Source organism: Lonchura striata, chromosome 10 (assembly GCF_050655825.1).
Source record: "Lonchura striata isolate lonStrDom1 chromosome 10, ASM5065582v1, whole genome shotgun sequence".
NCBI lineage: Eukaryota > Metazoa > Chordata > Aves > Passeriformes > Estrildidae > Lonchura > Lonchura striata.
Genome location: NC_140712.1, coordinates 16391272 through 16412958, shown reverse-complemented (window position 1 = coordinate 16412958; position 21687 = coordinate 16391272). Strand labels below are relative to the sequence as shown.

The 21687-nt window shown below is 38.2% G+C and overlaps 1 protein-coding gene across 1 annotated transcript in view; it reads right to left on the bottom strand.

The window, feature by feature from the left end:
* TMC3 (transmembrane channel like 3) overlaps nucleotides 1-21687 on the bottom strand; it is a 197783-nt gene that overhangs the window by 92905 nt on the left and 83191 nt on the right. Inside the window, exons 3-5 of the mRNA XM_085588326.1 lie at nucleotides 15780-15962; nucleotides 7516-7634; nucleotides 4249-4367 (exon numbers count right to left, since the gene is read on the bottom strand). The gene's annotated coding sequence lies outside the window, so the exon portion shown is untranslated. The remainder of the gene's footprint in view (nucleotides 1-4248; nucleotides 4368-7515; nucleotides 7635-15779; nucleotides 15963-21687) is intronic.

Genomic DNA, 21687 nt, shown 5'->3' with positions numbered 1-21687 from the left:
ATTACATATTGCAACCAAATCCACTTTCAGCTGAAACCCTGTGCATCAGTGACTCCCTTTTTTAGGCTGGGGCACAGAGACTTCCTACTAAAGAAACAGGGAGGACCATTGCTGGAGGAGAATGAAACGCCTCCAGCAAGCTGCAGATTTAATTCTACACCAATTTTACAAGAAAAAAGTGTTGTCTTAAAACACACAGTTTATGTTTGCAGCTCAATCAATCCTGACATGACAAAATATATTGACAAGATTTCCAAGAGAACACTTTGCAGAGCTGTGCCCTTCTGGGCTAGGTAACAGTGACACCGTGTGAAGAGCTATGAACTTCACAACCTTTGAGGCTTTTCTGCCAAGCACAACAGCAGCAGCACCAATATTCCAGGGAAGAGAGGGAATTATCCCAGCTGCTTGCACAGTGCTGGGATCCCTCTGGAACAGTGAATCTCCTCTGTCTCCCCTCCTTCCCACCACCAGGAATGTGATTAGTGGGATGTGCAATCCTGTACCTGACAGTTTAAATCTCATATTCTTTGTGCTCCAGCCCCTTTATGGCTAAGCTGTGTAAGGGAAAGCTCCCCTCTCATAGGAAAATTACTTGATGCAATACTCAGACATTACTGATGCACTGAGAAATAACTGAAGACCCCTGAGAAGACACTTCATCAGCCTCCCAAGCACCGTGCAAAGAACAATTTACTGGTTTCTTGAACAGTGCTGATACATTATCTACTCAGAATAAAACAAAACAGAAGCCCAGCAGCTTCTTTTCAATCAGGACATCCTTTAAGTTGCATTTAAAAAAAAAAAAAGCAAAAGTTCATATATAAATTATTAGCCACATTAAATCAGTTCAATGGTAGAAATTAGTTTATGATTGCATAATAGGTGCAAATAAGGGACACTACCAAACTTTTGAGAGAGCAATTCAAGAGCTTTCCAACTGAAGCAACAAATCAACCCCCTTCCACATCATTTCAGCTGCACATATTTTACTATTGTTAACTTGGTGGAGTTTCCAGAGAAATTATTCCAAAGAAGAGAAAATTAAGTACAATTAATTTTCTACTGAATTAGGTGGAATTGTTACAAAAAGTTGTGGGAAAGAAGAGCAATAAGGTTTAATATAGCAGAATTTTCTCTTTTTGAAACAATTCAACACTTGTGTAGCTACAATGGAATGCTACTCCCACTAGATTTCAACTGCACTTCTGCAAACTAGCACATGTAGAGAGACAAAATAGGAAGTGTTCTTGGATGGAAAGTACAGCTTTTCAGTTGGAGAAACTGGTTGTTCATAAAAGTAAACCTCAATGTAAAAAAGTTTATATAGTCCAAGCACATGCAGCTGAACCTTTGTGCTCAAATTTCAGTTTTACAACACAAAAAAGGGAGAATCAAGTAAGTTAAGACATTTTTATGAAAAGAGAAGTGTTAGTGGTACATATAACAACTAGCATTTGGAATTAACCTAAATATGCCAAAGTGTCAATGACAGTGGAACCAGTCACAGAAAATCTCTTTTGCTTATAGGAAATAGAAGGGGTTCCTAGCATTTAATTTGCAGTTTAAGCTGATTTCACTTTAGAAAAATAATAGAATATTCCACTTTAGAAAAGTAATCCATTATGAGAAACTACTACATTAACATTTACTTTTCTCTTTTGTGTCTTTAGCACTTCCTAAAAATTAAGTGAAGCCACATAAAATGTATTTCAAGAGTGAATATAATGAAATTGATCTATGACATGGCATCCCCTGCTACACAATCAATGCTTGGTAGTTCTTTTATGTGCAAAACATCCTTCTAATGGAAGGAGAACTGCCTGGGAAGCTCATACACCTACAAAGGCCTTACATCACTAGGAAGATTCTGGACTTGTTGCCAGTCCAGGCACAACTGGCTATCCTGGTATTCTCACTGCCACCAGGGCTTTACTGGTCTTGGAGCATAGACCCCAACTTAACCAAATTCATACCCTCCCTCTTGCTCCAGTTCTCAGTAAAGTCATAAGTCAAAAAAGCAAAAGAAGCATATCAAAATTTTGCATGGAGCATGCATTCCCTGATCAAAACAAAGTAATTTACATTGCAGGTAAGATTTAGATCTTACCAAGGACAGTCAGACCCTCAAAATCAGAAGAGGCAATTATCTAGCAAAAACAATATATTGAAAAATTTAAATCTATATTTAAAAAATGTAAATCTATATAAAAAAAAATGAAAAATTTAAATCTGAGGATCAATGCAGCCAGGAATATCACAAGGAATACCAACAAGAAAAGAACAATAAAATGGAAAATGGAAAGTCCTTCAAAATTATTGACACTATTATCTTAAAACCTTTGCTGCATGGGACTGTGGATTGAACTTTGAGGAACACCCTGGGATTCACAGCTCATTCAGCTTTTGCTGCCCTGCACTGTACCTGAGAACCAGGAACATTTTATTTGCAATGCCTTTGCTTGAGATCATCCATCTGCAGGCACTGCTGCCACACAACTCTTCCACAACTCACAACACACCATGCAAGCAGACAGATTGCAATTAAGCTAGTGGCTACAGATAAGGGCAATACCAATCAATGACAGAAAGTATCCAGGCACCAGCTTTCATATTTTCCCCCAAAATAAGAAGGGGATGTGTTAAAAACAAAACACATAAACCATTAGTGAAATACACGTTATTATTGCCCATTTATCTCTTTATGAGTAACTGTTTGAGGAGATACAAATACCACAATATTTAGGCACATTTTCTTCCTTGGCACAGGTGGCTGCTGGAAAATAATCAAGTCATGAAATGCTCCAAGTTCTGCTTTCTGGTGGTTTAGTCCTTTAATTTTCCCCTTACTCTTTATATAGGCTTTAAAAACAAATTAATCCAACAATTTTGAACTAACACACATCTGTGACACAAACTACAGAGCTGGCTCAAATAAACCTCTCCAATGATCCCTATGAAATTAATTTTTGAATTTCTCATCATCTTTAAAACACATTTTTCTCTGAAAAGATGCAGATCCTTAATTAAAGGCATGAAGGCAGTTCTTGGAAACTCTGATTTTTGTTGGTATACACACAGGCAAACCCAGCAGGACCCCCCAAGCCTGGCAATCTATCTGCTTCTTTCAGAGCAATTTTGGGATGAGGGCAAACAAAGGGAAAGGCAGATGGCAAAAGTGCAGCTATCAGCAAAGGTGCAGCTGAGCAGAGGCACATACCAAACCATCAGAACCCTGAGCCTCATCACAAATAGATGTGACCTAAACATTTCATCATCAGAGGTGGGACAGTGCTGTCCTGGCAGCTCACAACACCTTCTGAGAAGGGAAGTGTGGAGTTCAGCTGTGAACTTCCTTCACATTGTCCAAGCTTCTTCCAGCTGCCAAATTCCACTGAAAGTTTTACAAGGAGACACTTTTCCAATGTTGTCACTATCAGAGACCAGCTTCCTTAATGCTTAAATAGGGTGATGATAAGCAGGTTACAAAATCTGAAAGAGGATTAGATGGGCCAGTCTTGCATGACTAGTCACAAAATTTCCTTTAATTCAGTGCCAAAACCATAAGAATCTGAGGACCAATGCAGCTAGGAATATCACAAGAAATACACATTTCCAGAAGGAAAATAGACATACTAATTTTCATTAAAAATGAACATATACAAAAAAGAAGTATTGCAGCAATATTTCCTAAAAGAGCACCTAAGACTGCAGACCCATTTGCTTTTAATGATTTCATCTCTTTGGTCCTCTGGGACTTCCAGACATATTGACAAACTAAACTGGTCTAACTACTCTGGCATCTTGGCATGTAATCATTTAAAACAGAGACACTTCCTAACTTGTGCAAAATTGAAACATTTGTTTGAGAATAATTAGTGCCTTACCCAACAACGCTTGGCAGATTTTTCTCATTAGTTGAGAAAAATGATTGAGTCAGGCAGACAAGCAAGCAGACTTTGTCAGGCATTCTGTGAAAATAATTTGGACCACACACTTGGCTGCAGAGCCAGATAACGTATGTCATTCTTTGCTATCTTAACAGGTAGGATTAAAAAAAAAAATGAAAGAAGAAACAACCATCTGGCACATGAAAACTGAATTGAGAGGACTTTTCACATCTTCTAGTGCAGCTCTTCTGTGTTGTCTGTACAAGCCAAAATGATCAAGTGATCCAGTGTCAGGCCCCCACTTATATTATTTTCTATTTTCTATTGTACAGTCAGAACCAGAGCTGGAAATACTCACTGTGAGTCACAGGCAGTGCAGGTCCCAGAACAATATTTGCAGAGTATTCATGCTGGGATAGCCAACTGTGCTTTCCTTCTCCAGGGATGTTTTAACGTGCAGAGCATGTTCAAGGCAAACTGGGATCAAGGAAATATCAAATCACAACATGTTTTAGTAGGCTGTACAACTTCCAGACATGTTTCCTTTCTGAGGTCCTTCCAGAGATCAGACTACTACAAACAAAGACAAAGCTCAGGGTGCCAGGTAACTTAACTGTACCAAACCAAATTTCACAGGATTCATTCTATAAATGTAACTACTTGCTATTTCAAGTCAAAAATTCATATGAATGCAACTAAATTATATATTCATTCATATCAATGCAATTAAATTAGGTACAGGATAGATAAAAGTTTTTTGTCATGCAGATATATCAAGAACTACTGTGTGTATTTTATATTATTTCAGTGAGAAAGAAAATTTCAGGTTTTAACATGAATTTATAAAACAAATCAGCTGGTCAAACCATCAGATGTAAATTGATATAGTACAATTTATAAATGTCCAATTATGAAAGAATTACATTTGCTAGCAATATTTACATATTTCCCATGTCTGCCTGCAGCCTTTAAGTAGCCATTTGGCCTATTATGCTTAGATAACCACCTGGAACTCCTCCCTGGGAAAGTTCCCAAGTCTAGACACTAAAAATCACATATGTTTCCAATTATAAGAAACTATTACTATAAGGCAGACATAAATCTCCTACATCAACAATCAGTTGCCAATTATATCACATTCCACAATATGCCTTCTTACTGCAACTAATTTATGGGATGGTTAGCCTAGAAAAATCAATAAAATTAGGAAAAGAGGAGAAGTAAAAATATCAGACCTTGACATCAGGGTGAACATTTGAACCCAAATTTTGTATGGAAGAAAAGCTGCAATGAACTGGATCAACAGAACTATAAATTGTACAATATAAAAAAACTTCATTGTGCAAACAGTGTTGGCTGTTACCCACAGTATCCATCACACTCATTCCTGCATCACACAAGATTCTTTAAAAGACATTTAACAAGAGATTGGTGGGTGTGGCCTTGCTGTGTTACACATCCACTACACAAGAGGCCAGAATTGCAGTAAAGCTTTTTTGAGCACTGTAACAAAATCCAGTGAGATCTGTTCCACTTCCTGCCAATCACTTTGAAATACTTTCACCAGGGTTGTAAACAGCAACTACCAAAAATCAGCTGATTTTTAGGAAGCTATAGAAAACAATGATTCAAAATGAGATTAGTGGGAAAACAGCCCTTACCAAAAGGAAGATGCATACAGGAAAAATGACATTTTATACAAAATATATCTACACATAGAGATATCACACTTTACAGGACTCGTAAAAACACTCATAATTCACTTAAAGGATTAGAACATTTTACCTTTGTGTTTCCCACTGAGTGGATTGATTCATCTGCTTTCTATAACCAAAGAGTGTCACCTTAATGTTTATGGATATCACTATATTAATTTAAGCACCACTGAATTTCTTATGAAAAATTGTGATTTTTTTTTCAGTAGAAGCAGTGTAGTTTCAGTTTTAAATTATTAATTTTTTTGAAAATTATAATTTCCCTCACTTTAACATTGGGGAAGGGCATCCAGGAATAAAAGGATTGAGGTCTTTTTTTCCAGGACTAAGGATTCCTGAACATTACAGCCCCTCTTTCTAGGCAAATCAATCAAGCTTTTCAGATTATAGGTTATCAAATATATTAGTTTTGTTGGCAGTATCTTATCCAGAAAGCATTAAATACAAGCAACAAAAAACTCTGCTTTTTCTTGTCCTTGTTTTGTTCTGACTAGCATGTAATCTTGATTAAGACTTTTTCGTAGTCTATCAATTTTGAAAGGAAAATCTCAGATCCTGCCCAGATTTTGTCACAACAATATTAATTTCAGCACAAAGTTCAACTTAGCTTTGGTCTAAACAGGAGAAAGTGTCCCTCCTTTGCTATATTCAGGCTATTTTAGTCCAGACTTCTGTAATACATTCTGCTGGAATGTTCCCCTTTGCACAAATAACCAATATGCAGTAATGGAAAAATATGTCTAACTACATAAACCACGGAGGACAATCTTGACATCTAAATCAGACTAATCCCATATTCCTCTAGACCCCTGCTGCTGGAATACCTCAGCATCTCCTGTTGTCAGCACTTGCATAAAAATGAGAGAACAAGGAGAGCAAAACTCTACAAAGCTGTCTTCTGAAATTACCAGAGAAAAGTTTAGTATGTGATTGCATTCATTTAAGTTCAACAAATTCCTGACATTCTGATGACTGTAAAACATTCCAGGGAAAATTATACTTGTCAAATTGCTAAAAGTATTTCTTTTCCTAAATACTGTAAATTGCAATGAAAGTTGGTCAGAATCTTAATTTCAGCAACATTTGAGAATCAGAAATAGCTCTGATAGATGAAAAATATATAACATTAAGGCTGAAGTTTTTCTCCTTCACATTGATTAGAAGTTGTTCTTGGAACACAGGAGCCACCTCAATAACGTTTCACTAGGAATTATCTGGCATGAGACTTAAATTTATAATAACACAAGGAATATTATCTTCCTTTATAGGATTTCCCACAAGTTAATATATTCAGCAAAGCAATAGCGCAAAAAAGAAGGGAATTTTGGAGTTTTCAAGGTCAGTCTTTTTTCCTCAGTATTTGAGGTCTTTAAATCTTCAAAGCATGGAGATGTCAGCATAGACATCTCATTTGAGAGGTCCATCAGTAGTAAAATATGAAGAGTAGCTATCACCTTTTACACCTCAGAAGTGATCTACAGTCCAAAGGATTCTGAGCAGCTCACGTGTGGATGAGACTACAATAACAAAGCACGTGGGTACATTGTGCAACCATTAATTTAGGAACAGTGTACATTCAATTTTGTCCTTCATTCTTTCTCTTGAAATGGAATTATCCTCTAGGTTAATGTATCTGGTTGCAGAAACAACTCATTTGAGGTTTAGCAAAAAAAAAGAAACTTAGAAAAGCATAGATGCCATTGAATTGTTTTAAACAAATTAAAGTTTTCCCCCAAACAAAGGATGGTTCTAAAACCCACAATTTCTTTGTATTATTGTCAGATTAAATTCAATATCACTACAAGCCAAACAATTATCAGAATGCTAAATTCATGGACAGCACATTAATTCATCTCTTTTTTCATTTCTTAATTATTCACCTTATAACACCAAGTTACACTACTGCTTACCTTCAAGCAATTCCTGAAAACAACATTGTGCGAGGCAAAGTAACTTTGAGGTGTTTTTAATGATATCTTCAAAGAGTAAAAACTTGGCATGGTAATGAAAAAGAAAATTCATGCTTAACCTGAAAAAAAAATTGGATTAAGATTAATCACTCAAAAGCAAAACACACTTGCTTTTTATGTTTTAAGAACTTCATATACTGGGTAGTTTTGGCATTTATGGCCTCACTTCTGTGAACAATTTAAAACTTTGTGTATATTAATTCAGTCCAATTGACCTTTCTCAGATTTGTAATCTAAGGGAAATCCCCTATACGTCCAAGGAAGTCCTTCTTTTCTGACAAGTGGCCAAGTATTTCAGAATTATTTTTTCCCATACATATATAGGGCTTAGTACTGATACAAAAATCACTGATGGCTAAATCCCATTGACTTCCAGCTAAATACAGATTTCCTACCTACCAGGGTTACTTTTGAAACTATACAGATATCTAAAAATACAGATCAATAAGTGCATTTTCAAGAGTACATGATGGCTTAGACCATATTTCATACATTCCTAACCTTACCTGTTTAGATCCTTCTGACAATTCTAGAAGGTGCCTGTAAGTGGGAATTTTAATCCTGATCCTTCCTATCCATGACTGCTTTACATGTGTTCCTCTTTGAGCACCATTACTAATTTTTTATCATTTAATTGTTTAAAGTCTGCAGTAGAGATATCTGCATATACTATATTACAGCTGTACTGGCTGGGTGCAATAGATTATATTTTAATAGTATAAAGAATTAGGTTACAACATAAAAATAAAACAGTAAAGTCTCAAAAACTTTCATTGACTTGACAGAAAGAACTGCAGCTGGGAGACTGTGAGAAGGTGGTTGTTTTGATTTTCCAAACCCACAGAAATGCAATATTTAGTAGCAGCATGTGACAACTGCATTGGCAGCATTTCCAGAAACCACAGACTTGCCCATGCCCCACCCACTGTGCCAAACAAGACACTCAGCACTGCAACACCAGGTGGGGAAAAAGGACATCAAGACAGGGAGAAATAAGGATTGATCCTCTGCCCACTGCAGGCAGCGAGGATTTTATCACTGCATTACAAGTAGCAGAACCATTAATTGGGTTACCTGCAAGACAGAGCATGAGAGCTCTTAAAAAGAAAGGCAGGATAAAATAAAAAACAGCACTGATGTGTCAGTAACCATAATACAATCAGGGATAATTTGTGACCTAATTGAGAAACAGAAGCAGGGACATAAATTTCCCCAGTGCTGTGTGAAACATCAGATGCGTGCCCTAATAAAGATGATGAGATTTGTGTATCTAATTTGGCCTGAAGTGCACAAACTGTCCTATCCTCAAATATTTCTGCAAGTACATTTTTCAAGTTCTCAGCAAAGGAAGGAGTGCAGATTATGTGGCTTGGAATGAAATGAGCCGTTCATCAATAAATTCAGTAGCAGTAATAAGCAATGAAATTAGCTGAGATAAAGCACAACTAGCAAAGAAAAAAAGAGAAAAAGGCAGAAGAGGTGATGCTGAGGATACTCAGTTAACAGGAGGCAAAATGAATGATAAATAGAGACACAGAGTGTGAAAAAGGAAAGTGTCATTCACCAGTAGTGACACACTAACACACATTGCCAGGATGGATGGACTCGGGAATCAGACAAGGCACAAGCAGCAGCTGCCTGTGTATGTTACTGACAAACAGACAGACCTGAGACAGATCAAATGCTTATTACACATCCCAGTGTGAACACAGGTGGACAGATGACTGATTCCTAAAATAGGACTGTGGTCTACTTAGAGAAGAAACTGAAATGCTGTAGGAACTTTGGCTCATATATCTGCAGATGCTGTTTTAATCTAAGAAAGAATATAACATCCTAAATTCTCAGCGAGAAGGAAATAACCTTCCAAGCTTCTCAGAAATTAAGCTAGGGAAGCAAGCAGGTATTTACATTTCTGGTTAGACACAGATCCCTCAAGACAAGAGTGGTAGTGAAACAGGGAGAAGCTCATTTTTCCTAGAGCTAAATCCTGACTGAAGAAAAACACATCACATTTACTTCAGAGACCTTCCTTCACCAAGTAAGGAAAATAAACAAAATCCTTTTTTGCAAGAAAGCAAAATTCTAATAAAAACATTAAATCAAACTCTTCCAGTTTTTCAGACTCTCAAGTAAATCTCCACACCCTAGCTACTAAAACTCACCTCAGGCAATGCTGTATCCCTTCTGCAATGCTCAGCAAGCCAGTGGAACACTTAATGAAAGACAGGATGTGAGTGTTTGTAAAGAATATTGAAAAAGGAAAAAGGCTAAAACACAGAGAAAATTTGATTTTTCTAAGTTTAACTTTGATATCAAAACTGAAACTTACTTTTTAATCACCAATGAGAAGTACAAATCTGAGAGAACAGCAAGCAAATTATTTCTACAGCATAGTGTTCCTTACAATGCCCTTTTCAATTGTTTTCATTGCAGTGGGCAAAATCCCACAGGCTTCAGTGGAGGACAGGTTCACCTCTCAGGTTTACTATAAATAGGGAAAAAAACTACCCGTTACAAACACCCAATAGTCTGAGAAAGAAGACAAAGAGCAGGAGCACAAACAGATAAGCCAAGCTGAAAAAGCTCTCAGAACAACGCACAGGTTTCACCTCTCCACTTCCAGAGAATGCCTAAGCCATCCTACCTTCCACCTCAGGAACCTGCCACTTCCACTAGACAAAAGAGACACTGAGGACATGCTTTGTATTATTCACAATTCTCAGATTGGAAAGCTGCTGGGAGGAGACGTGCACACCACGTCTGAGATCCCTGGGAGCCTTGGGTGCTGACTGAAGGATATCCCTGCACAGAACACTCAGCACATCAGCCAAATCGGGTGGAAAAGCAAATGACACGAAGCAAAGGAGCCCTCTCAGATGTGCTGTGTCAGGAGAAGGCTCAGCTGTGAGCCCAAGCAGCTCTGAGGCAGGACTGCAAACATCTGCTAGGAACAACGGGCTCCACTAACTGCTGGGAGGCAGCTTCCTTAAACTGTTCCAACAGCAAAAAATGGTTTCCAGACCAGCTTTGACTTTCTAGGAGAATTCCCCAAGGGTGGAGATGCCACCACATGATATTTCATGGAATTAGATCAGCAATTTGCTAGTCCTTGAGTGGCAATTGGTACAGCAGGGTATGGAAAGAGCAAACACTTCAGTATGTAGACAATACCTCAAACAGAATTAAAATAGCTTTTATTTAGCTCTGTTCTTACACCAGGACATGTCTTGGCCTGTATTTAGTTGAGCACAAGACGGTTTACAGAATTTTTTTCCTTCTAAACTTGTATGGGATAGGGAATCTGAACTGGAGATAGAGCAGGTATTAAAGCAGCACCCTTTAGGTAGGATGCACCGTCATTCACAAGAACTTGTGAACATTTTGAAGCTCAGGATGTGCATGGTAAGAATCCTTGACATCTGGTTATGTCTGTGTCCAACATCACTGAGGTCTGAGCCACTGGGATTTTCACAAGGCAGCTGCAAAATATTGCCTGGCTGCCCTCCAGCTACTGGGACTCGGAGGACTGTGTCTGGCAGGACAGAGCAGGCAATGTGTCTTCACAAAAATGTGCTGCAATTATGAGAAATCGCTCACAAGGTAACAGCATAAGAGAAACAGGGACAGACATGCAGGACAGTGAGTCTCAGGACCATATGAAGACATTAATCAGCGTAAGGAATGAGCTCCAGGGTCAGTACAGACAAAATACCAAAGCAGCCGGATCATAGCAGGAAGAGAGTAATTTCAGCTGATATAATGACCTGGGGAACAGCTCTCAGGGGGTTGTAATCACCGAGGATGGGTGAACAGCTTTTGATATCAGCCATTACATGCATCCCTCCAGATGAAGAGTTCCTCATCTCACATGTTCCTGTTTTAGGAACGCATGAGAATAAACTGTGACAAATATTATAATAATCCATCTCGCTTCTGAGCACACTTGAAAGGCCAGGAAAGCTAAAATTAAAAATAAATAATATAGAAAAGCCATTCTAATTTTAAATTTTACCTGCCAAACCTTTGTCAAAACCTAATATATCCACCAACATCTGTTTAATCTTTGGCATTAAAAATGCTTCTGCAATTTTAATTACTAACATTTGAAAAATCAGTGACAAGGAACCAGACAGTTTAATTTACCCATGAATGCAAGTAGTGGGCAGCAACATGAAGGAATTTATCTCAAGCTTAATCTTAGGGGAAACATTTACATGAAGAAAAAAATCATAACTCTTAAATTACTGATATTTACTAGTGAGGAAAATCACTTTAGAAATGGTTAAAGAAATGCTGAAAACCATTTTGACTATCATGAAGAATCCAAAGCAGTTTTTTCAAAGATAAGCTCAACTATAAATTTCAATTTTAAAAAACTGTCTGAAAAATTACATTAGAAAAATAGATGAAAGATAAAGTGCTTTGTCAGCTATGATCTAAAACTAAAGCATGAATCCTGGCTTCATCTAAAGGGGAAGGTCAGAAAATTGATACCCAGGTGTCACAGACTGCCCCCACTCATCTGTTGAAGGCAGGACTGCCAGGAGAGACAAAAGCCTTGGACACTAAAGTCTCCACACCCTCATAGTGCCAATCTGCCACAGATGTGGGATTTTTGAAAACAGAGACAAGAGTATTTGCTGTGGGGACCAGCAGATGAATATAAAATTAAGATTTAAACTAATACTGCCCACTCACATTTGTTTTAAGTCACTGAGTGACCCACTGCAAGAGCAGGTTTGCATACTTAGTTCCAATTAATTTCATGTTTCCATGTCTGTTCTTTTGTCACTGTTGCTAATTAAATCCCTGAGCATATTCACACCAGCAGAATGTTTCTGCTCATCTCCATTTAGCCAGGGCCTGATGCAGCAAATTCCACTGCTTTTCTTGGGGATTCCTCCATTGCCCAAAGATTCCTTCTGTCTCATCCTGGACAGACTTCCTCCAGACCTTGGGACAAAAAGACAAAGTGGTACAGTGAAAAAATCACTTGGAATGACCACTTGCACCAGAAGCAGAATAAAACTTATTGACAAGATAATCTCACTTTATTCAGGGGGAAAATATTCCTAAAAAAACAGGAAACCAATTTCTGCTTAAATGAGCCTGACATGAGAGATGCTTGGAAGTACAGACCCACTGAAAGGTGAGCGCTGCACTCACCAGGGTCTATTGATTTCTTGCTAGAGCCTCAGTTCTGCAGAAACCAACATTTCCTTGAAATACCAATGCTAAAAAATAGATCCTTTTGTGGAGGATTTGGACTTGGCCAAACCCTGCAACACCTGGCTGGCTCAAATACTGAATGTTTATTGTTTGGGGGTTTTGCCAACCCCCAAATGCAATGCAATGCAAGTGTTTTCTCAGCATATCTAATGTGTGCTATTTCCATTTGTGACCCTTTGTTTCAATGAAAATACAAAATAGATTAAAATAAATCAGAAAAATAATTTCCTATGCCATTTGGAAATTATTCTGATCCTTGCTACTTATTGCAACAGTAAGGACAGATGTTTCAATTGTCTGGGGGGAGCTTTTCTTTGTGTATATGTGTTTTGTTTTGTATGAGGTTTTAGTTTCTGAGGGCTTTGTTTGTTTTTTCTTAACAATTTTTGCCTTAAAAGCTGATCTGGCTGGTTGCCTGTGGTAGCAGGGTACAGCACAAGATAGAACTATCTCTGTTAATCACATATTTCTACCGCAGTTCAATCACAAGAATTGTCATAACAATCCTCAGAGCCAGTTTATCCAAGAAGCACTTAATCTAACATACCAAAACCATCAGCTGCTGAACATAAGCTTATACTAATTTCAACCTAATTGGTACCATGATGCAAATCCTCTCCCTTGTTACAGGCTGCAGATAAGTAGATTTGATTAACCAAATCAAGTAACCACAGAAGGAGACCTAAACATGGGTCCTGCTCTGCCCAGAGCTCTGTGTGGGCAGCTCCCTGCTGAAGATACCAAGTGCTGCAATTACCTGGCAGACACAAAAATTTGGCTCAATGGACCATCCCTCCAAGTTTTTACATATAAATGGGTAGACATTTTCCAGGTAACTGGAATCAGGATTAAAGTAGACTGGAATATCTTCATCTGATATGGTCACATTGCAGGTTTTTTGTTTGGTTTTTTTTTGTTGTTTTTTTTTTCCTGATTTATTGTGGAACAAGGGCAGTGTACATCAAGGTCAGTTCACACAACTGGAATTCAAAAGGAAAATATTCTAAAATTCTGATCCATAATTCATTTCGGTAAAAGTTATTTCAGAAATAAAACTATATTTAATATCTCAATATAATTACAAAATTAATGAATTAAATGTATGAAATATGTTTGGAATTTGTCTGGGATTTAATATTTCCTAGACTCTACGTGAACAACCTAATTGGAAAATATTGCATAAAACAGGTTAAAAGTGGCTGAAAAATCAGTCAAATATGTTTAATCACAGAATAACATCAAACTCAATTTACCCTTTATGAAAATATGTATAAAGGAAAAGATACCTGACCGGTATCCCTCAACATTGTGATCTATTGCACAAGTGAGAAGGCAATAAAATCAGACCTATATTAATTAACAATTAATATTAAGGGACAGGAGCTGGCCTATCAGGATTCACCTTAGAAAAATCCACATCAGCCTAAGCCAGAGCATTCTCAGTTCCTTCTCCTGCAGTGAGGTGTGAGCTCTGGGACCCAGCCCTGCAGGCAGCAGCAGCACCCTCCTGCCACCCTCCACGGCTGACAAACCCTCCTGAAGGACAAGATTCCAACAATAATTCAAAATTTCCAGGCACATGTTCAAAAACTTCCATGCTGGTGGTGTTGATTTGTGATTTTAATACCTGAGAGTTATTGCAAATCATTGCATTTCTGACTTGTGCTTATTTATGCCAACTCCAAATCAATTAAAATCTTAGAGAGTTACACTGGTTGCTGTCTGAAAGAGTAGGAATAAAGTGCATTTTATGGTGTATAAATAACTATGATCCAGTGGTTAATCCCTTACAACATAATCACAAGTGTAGCCACTGCTTTCCAGTATATTTTCCAAAGAAACAAAGTGTTAATCATAGGCTATTTCACTATTGCCTCTGGTTTAAACCATTGCTGCAAGGCAGAAGGAAGCTTTTAATTTTTTTTCTTTTCACAAATTATAAAATCTGCAAATTATTAGAGTGCAAATTAACAAGTTTCTACTGTGTCTAGTTTATGTATATTTAAATCGTAATTTATTGGCTCCTAATTAAATACATGTAATTTGAAATACCACCACAGTTTGAAATACCACCACACTCTCCTAATCCCTTCATCATTTTCTCTACATTCCCTTTCTGTTTTCCCATTTCAAATTGTTTTCTTTGTAACCATTTTAAAACTAGCATTTACTATTTCACTTTCTAAATGTAAGCACTCTAAGATATTAATTTATCCTAATAGACCCTCCTTCTTTGCAAGTAGTGTTTCTAAACACATGAGAACTAAGGTGAAAGGCATAAAGATCTTATGATAAACCATTAAAGAAACTTGCACTAGAAGCAGAAAAGAGGTCAGATGAGAAGGGAGTTGATGGACCCTCTTTGGACAAGGAAATGAGTTTCTTAGGTATAAAAATGATTTTCAAAACAGTGATAAACTATATGTATAATTTAGTTCAAATTCAACAGATACCTTTGGCTGAAGAAAAACAATGAAATGAAAGGCTCAGAAATGTCATAGTCATTATTTCTGAAGCATCTGCATTATTCCAGGCTAGACTGACAGACAAATGTTGGCTTTCCTACACTCTGCCCTGATTGCCCAGGCACTCCAAGGGCAGCTCTAAGCAGGGCTATAGCTTGTGCCAGGATGCACATCCTGCTCTTTCTCCTCTTACTGATGATTTACTTGGAATGGCAACACTTAAATTACCAGGCCAGAGGCAGACCCAGGGGATGGACACAGATCATTCCCTTAGGCTGGTTGTAACTGTCCCTTCAGATCTTCTAGGAGTGTTCATGGACATCACCTCCTAAACAAATAGCATGATTTTGCCAATCCATTTGCTTTGTCAAAAATGGAGCTCCTCCAGCAGCTACAAAAGGGGTTGATTGTCCAGGCTGGGGAAAGGAGTAGCAGGAAACAATAATATTTTCACTCAGCTGAGCTGCAACTGCAGGAGGATGTTTGAGGATGTTCAAGGATGCTCACCTGCAGCTTAGGTACCAGTGCAGAAATCAGCATCTCAGGGAGTGTACTGAGATAAACTCTCCATTTGCAGTTCTTGTCCTTATGGATGCACACTTTTATCTTCTGAAATAACAGCAGCTAAGTTTGGCAAATCTGTACATCACAACTCTTCTTTTCTTGCATTTCATGGAACTGTTTGTTAAGCTGGAGAAGATAAGTCATTTCATGAATAAAAGCATTCTTCTATTCCTAAATTATCTATAAACAGACTGATTTTTATAAACTCATGGATTATTCATGCATAAAAATCCTGTATTCAAATATATTACTGCCTACAGTCTGTTTGTTTACTACATGCTGCTCTTACAGCTTCAACTATTTATGTCATACTCAATTGTAAATCACATGGTATTGTTTCTGATCCAGAGCTGGATGAATGAAAATGTTATAAAGGAAAAGAAAAATGAGAGATTTTACAATGAAGATGAAGCATTTTCAGAAGCCACCTTCCAGAGAAACCATACACTTAGAGTCTCATATGTGTAAATATAACTCAAGAGAAAGACTAAGGTAGGGTAAAAAATCCTCGTTCAGGCAGCATAATATTCAAATTTTTGCAGTATTCATGTAAGTCCAACTATTTTGCTTCTATATCACAGGGAGCACATATGTTGAAGGAAATACTGTAAAATCCAGGTCCCTGGAGCTCAAATTTAAATCCTTTACACACAACAAAAGTAAAATGGAGACTGAAATGGGGAAACTGCAATCTGTTCTTGGTTTGCAGAAGCTTCTGTTCAATTCATTTACTGAACAGCAAATCTTCTGCACTAGAGCATTAATGAGAATAGATACAAAAAGCTTTCAAACTTAAACAAAGAAATGGCTGCTACTTTAGGGTATTTTCAAGCATTTCCCAGAGATTAACGTATGAGGCAGATGCTCAAATACCAGCACACAATACTTTAATTTAGTTCAGCATCTCTGCAGGCAGTGGCTTCTCCATTACTGCTGGTTCCCAGAACACAAGAGAATGTTATTGCAGGGCACTTTTAAATTAAAATCCCCAAATAAGCTGTTAGACTTTACACACATCAATCTTTTGTAAATACAATAAGGTGGATTTAATTGGTTTTACTTTCATTTTATAACAAATGTTACTATCTATTATATAAGAAAGCTATTTTTAAAAAGACCAATAAAAAGGATTAGAAAGCAATTCTATAAGTTATAAAATAGGGGCAGAGTGTTATTATGGAGGAATGTCAGCAAGTGCATAGCTAAGGTTGTTTACTCAAATGCCAAATAATCATCTTTGGAAGTTGAAATAATAAACTTAAATAGTTTCAAATTAAGTCTTGCAAGAAATGGAGGAGTTACTGAAGCAGTAGAGGAAATTGGAAAAAAACCCACCACATAAAATGAGCCCACATAACAAATATTAACACGATGACCATGAATGTTTTATCTAAAAGAATGAGGATGAATGATGCTGGGCTAATAATGACTGGCCTGATCTGCAAAGCTCAGAATGGAAGGCAGCTTCATGGAAATGGAGGTGTTTGAACACAGGGTCTCAGCTTGAACCCCAGTTAAACCTGCAAAAAATATTTACAAGCTGGTTTTCTGTTGATTTGCTGTGAACAACACTTCAGAGCTATGAATTTCTAGAAAGGATGTCTGACAATGCAGAAGAATGAACATGGAGAACATTCAATCTTATTTACAGCTGTGCAATTATTCAAGACTATTTTCCAGTTTTATCCTGTTGCACTGCCAATGCTCGAGGCAGTATCTATTTGTAACAATACCCACACAGCCACACATAAAAATACTTCAGTTCAAAGCCTCAAGCACTTCAGCTAAGGAAGAATGTCTGTACCTCGGAGTGACCTGTCCTTTTCCCCAGAGGAGCAAGGAGCACATAGGCAGATATATGTGCTCAGCTGCTGGGCTGCATTTTTGTCAGAAATGTCTTAACCTTTGCTGAGCAAAACAATTGACAGTGAAGTCTGTTACAATTTCTGAGAACATTATCAAGAAAGAAGGTATTAATTAAAAAAAAAAGAAAAAAAACAGTTAACTAAAAAAACCCAAAAACAAAACCATATTACATGGTATATATTTAGACATATATTTATTTATTAACATATTTTTAGGATAAAGTTTTTAAGCTTTCTGGGAGGACTGCTACTCAGGTCCAGAAAGGGCATGTAAATGACAGGATGTGAAAATCTGAGCTTTTACTTCAGTAAAGAAGTTTCCATAAAGTCCTGTTTCACCTAATTATAGACTTCAGGCCCAAGGTGGAACAAATTAACATAGCACTGTAACTTTTTGGACAGCTGACCTTCCACTGACCTAGCAGAGCAATAGAGTTTCAAGAGTGAAGTTTTCTGCACTCAGATATCCACAAAAAGGAGTTACATTCAGATTGTTTCATTTATCTGTGTCTATTCCATATCTGAAATCCTGACATTATTTTTTTTTTATTGTTCACCTCCTGAGGGGCAACATAACTCTTGCTCTCTGACTTCTGTGTTTCTGTCATGTTCCTCTCCCCATCCAAATGGGTTTCCTTCTCCTCCTGCTTCTTGCAGAGCTTACAGAGAGGTCTGTGCACACTCTTCCTCCCTCCCTGGCAGTTCTGCTGGCTCTGATTTCCATTGCAGGAAACTCACCTTGTTAATAAATCAAAGAGCAATGGAAGAGGTGACTCATCACCTTCCTGCAAGTGGTTAAAATAAGAATGGACTATGGTCATTTCTGTGGTTTCCACTCTTCTTTTCCTTAAGCTCTACTCCCCTCCACCCCCATGCTGGAGATTTTATCTTCTCTCTGAGTTATTTTCAGCTTTTAGTGCAACATATTAAATCTTCTCTGCTTGACTTTGTCACATCATTTGATCCTGCTTTCCCCTCTTATGTGCAGCCTTCATTGGTCTTCTATGTCATTAAAGTCTCTTCCTTTATTACTCTCTCACCAGAGGTCATATCATGGAAGGGAAAATCACATGGAATATCCCTTTTTTTTTTTTCTGATTACCAGATGTGGAAGTTTTATGCAATAAAACCCAAGCATCCCCAATACATAGTGAATTTTCTGCCAGCCTTATGGCAGGACTGCATGTCTCCAAATGTGAGCTACCACCTCCAAAATGCACTTTGATCCCAAGAATCCATAGCCAACAATGCATTACCTGTGGGTACATATAAAGCCTATGACCAAAGTCTCCCACAGCTCCAGGAGGAGAACTGGTTTTGGTAGCATTACAGGTGTAGGATGGCAGCATCCAGGCCTTGAGGACATCCAGAAGAGATTGAACATCAGAATAGCTCTGTAAATAGGGATGTATTCAGGAAAAAATAACTTCAAGCTTTAAAACAGAAAGCAATTCTTTTCTCTCTTTCCAATACCACGAACCAGCAGATTCCACAAACCTCCATGATCCTGTACAGGCAATACAGACCCCTGAGCTGCTTCACTCTTTAATGGCTCCAAATTCTCTCAGAGTTAAGCTTTGCTGCTACAATACCATCAGCTAGTGCAGATATGATACACAAATTCCTCAGGAAATTAGCAGAGCAGCTTCCAAGCACAAAGCTCTGTGCTGGAGGAGTCCCATGCAGAGTGCTCTGAAACGAGCTGCCCAACGCAATTTCTCATGGTCAGGCTCTGTCAAGGAACTTCATCAGTTCCTTCCAGAATCTAGGTCCTGTGTTAAAGCATAACAAAACAAACCTCCAGCATCTAAAAGAAAGTTTACAACAGCACAGTGAAGATTTTCTGCTTGTTTGCTTTTACTAAGCTGAGATCAGTATTTTGAACTTGAAGCACAATTTGCACAAAAGCCAAGCCAGGAGAAGAGATGTTCTTAACAATAGAAGGAATGGGCCAATCCTTAATTCTTCTTGGCTCTGCCTTCCAGGAAAGTGAAATGCATCCATCCAGCCAAGGTTTCAGCCTCTCCACGCTCAGATTTCCAGGACACTGCTGCCCATAGCTGCCTGTTTCCAAACCAAGTACAACTGCGCTGCACATCGAGGTCTCAAGGGACACCAGGGTGTCCAGGGGCCAGAGGACAACACAAAGCTTAGCCCTGGAGCTGAGCCAGCTGCCACGGGACTGACTTCCGTCCCCAAAGCCAAGGACACACAAAAAAATGTGAAAATGTCCCTGTGCCCTTCCTCACACGGTGCCAAACCCCTTCAGCCATGGACCTGTCTCTCTTGCTCCATCCAGGTTCTCTTTACTTTGGGGATTTAGCCAGCCCTCTAAAATTTCTTTGATTTGGGTGTCTAAAAGAATAATTTACCTTTCTTTTCTATCTTCCTAGATTTGCACGGTTTACATTATTTATCTTTTCCACTTGGTTAACCAGCTGAAAAATCAGTAACAGTGTATTTTATCATAGTTGCAGAGGCGTCCTCTGTTGTGCTAAGCTGCTATTTTAGGAACTAGAGCAGTTTGTGAATCTATGTAAGTAGTTTGGCAAGCTGCTCTTTTTGCCTTTGCCCACCCCTTTGCTTTGGACACAACACAGAAATCTTTCTGTGCCTCTGCATAGTGAAAATTGATACAAAACAGCTTTGGTCATTTTTATATATTTTTTTTCATGCTAAGAAAGTTAATACCATGGAAAAAACTGGTCAGGAGGATCAAATGTTTATGCAGGACGTCATGCTGCTTTGGTGTGCCAGCTCTCCAAGAGTCTATAAGGAAGCCAGCCAGACAGGCTCTGAAGCCTGCACCCTGACCCCAGTGACCTTTTAATTTTTCAAAGTTTATCTAGCCCCATCCCAGCACAACTTGCATTGAAACCAATCCCTCTGCTCCTGGATTTTTGGCAGAAGGTAACTTCCTTCATATGGAAAAGTGTTTAATACCAATTTAATGGTCTGTCTAGCCACTGTAAACCCCCAGCCCCCTCCCCAAGTCTCCCACTGGCAAGAAACTGTGAAATAATATGCTTGAAATAGCCCTAATTCTTCTCCTCAGTGTGGTAGTTGTTTTTCTAATAAGCAATTTTTTGAAAAAGCCATAGAGGAGAAACTATTAGCAGCAGAGTTGAATGACATTTTTAATAAATTCCTTTGTTTAGATTTTTTTTTTTTCATTTAAAAAATTTGTTTTTTTCATTATTTCTTTTCTTGTACATTTGCATAGTCAGGAAAGGGTCCCAGCAGAACCCAAAAGGTTTCCATTCAGACTTGCTGGCACTGGAATAGCAAATCACATTTATGCAAATCCACTTCTATGCCAAAAAAAAAAAAAAAATCTGAGTAACAACTTTATCTTCGTTGTAAAAAGAAAGACCTTGGCACAATACCAACCAAAAATCCTAAGAAAGAGGGAAATGAAAAGGACATTGGGAGATGCCTAGTTTTCCTTGTTGCTGCAAGAAATTCCTTGGTTCAAAGGAAGCTGCAATTGTCCTTTGAGATAAGGAAAGGTCTGAAATTTTACAGCAGGGTTGCTGTGTCAGGGGACAAAGTTCAGCCTCACACCTCCCCCAGGCAGGGTCAGGATGGACAGAGTAAAACAGCAGCCCAGAGCTGGCTTGGGGTGAGCTTCAGCATCCTTGTAGTCAAGGCCTTACACTGGAACAGCCCATCCTTCTGCACTTTGGGGATGCAGGAACCAAATGAACCAAAGCTGTTCTAACAGTGATTTCAATTGCTTTCTAGCCTTAAAAAGGTAATCCAGCTGCACACCCCCTTCAGAGGAGACAGCTGGGAATGTCAGCAGCATCCTGTGCCTTAAGAGACCTCAGAGAAGTCCAGCTGAGGATCTATGAAGGTGCTGCCTGCAGCCTACACAAATTCCCATTTGCACTTAAACAATTTAGTTTTCCAGGAAGAGGGAGGTACATTTATACAGGAACAATGAACAAACCCCCATAGTTTAATGGCAATAAGCTGCCCTGTGT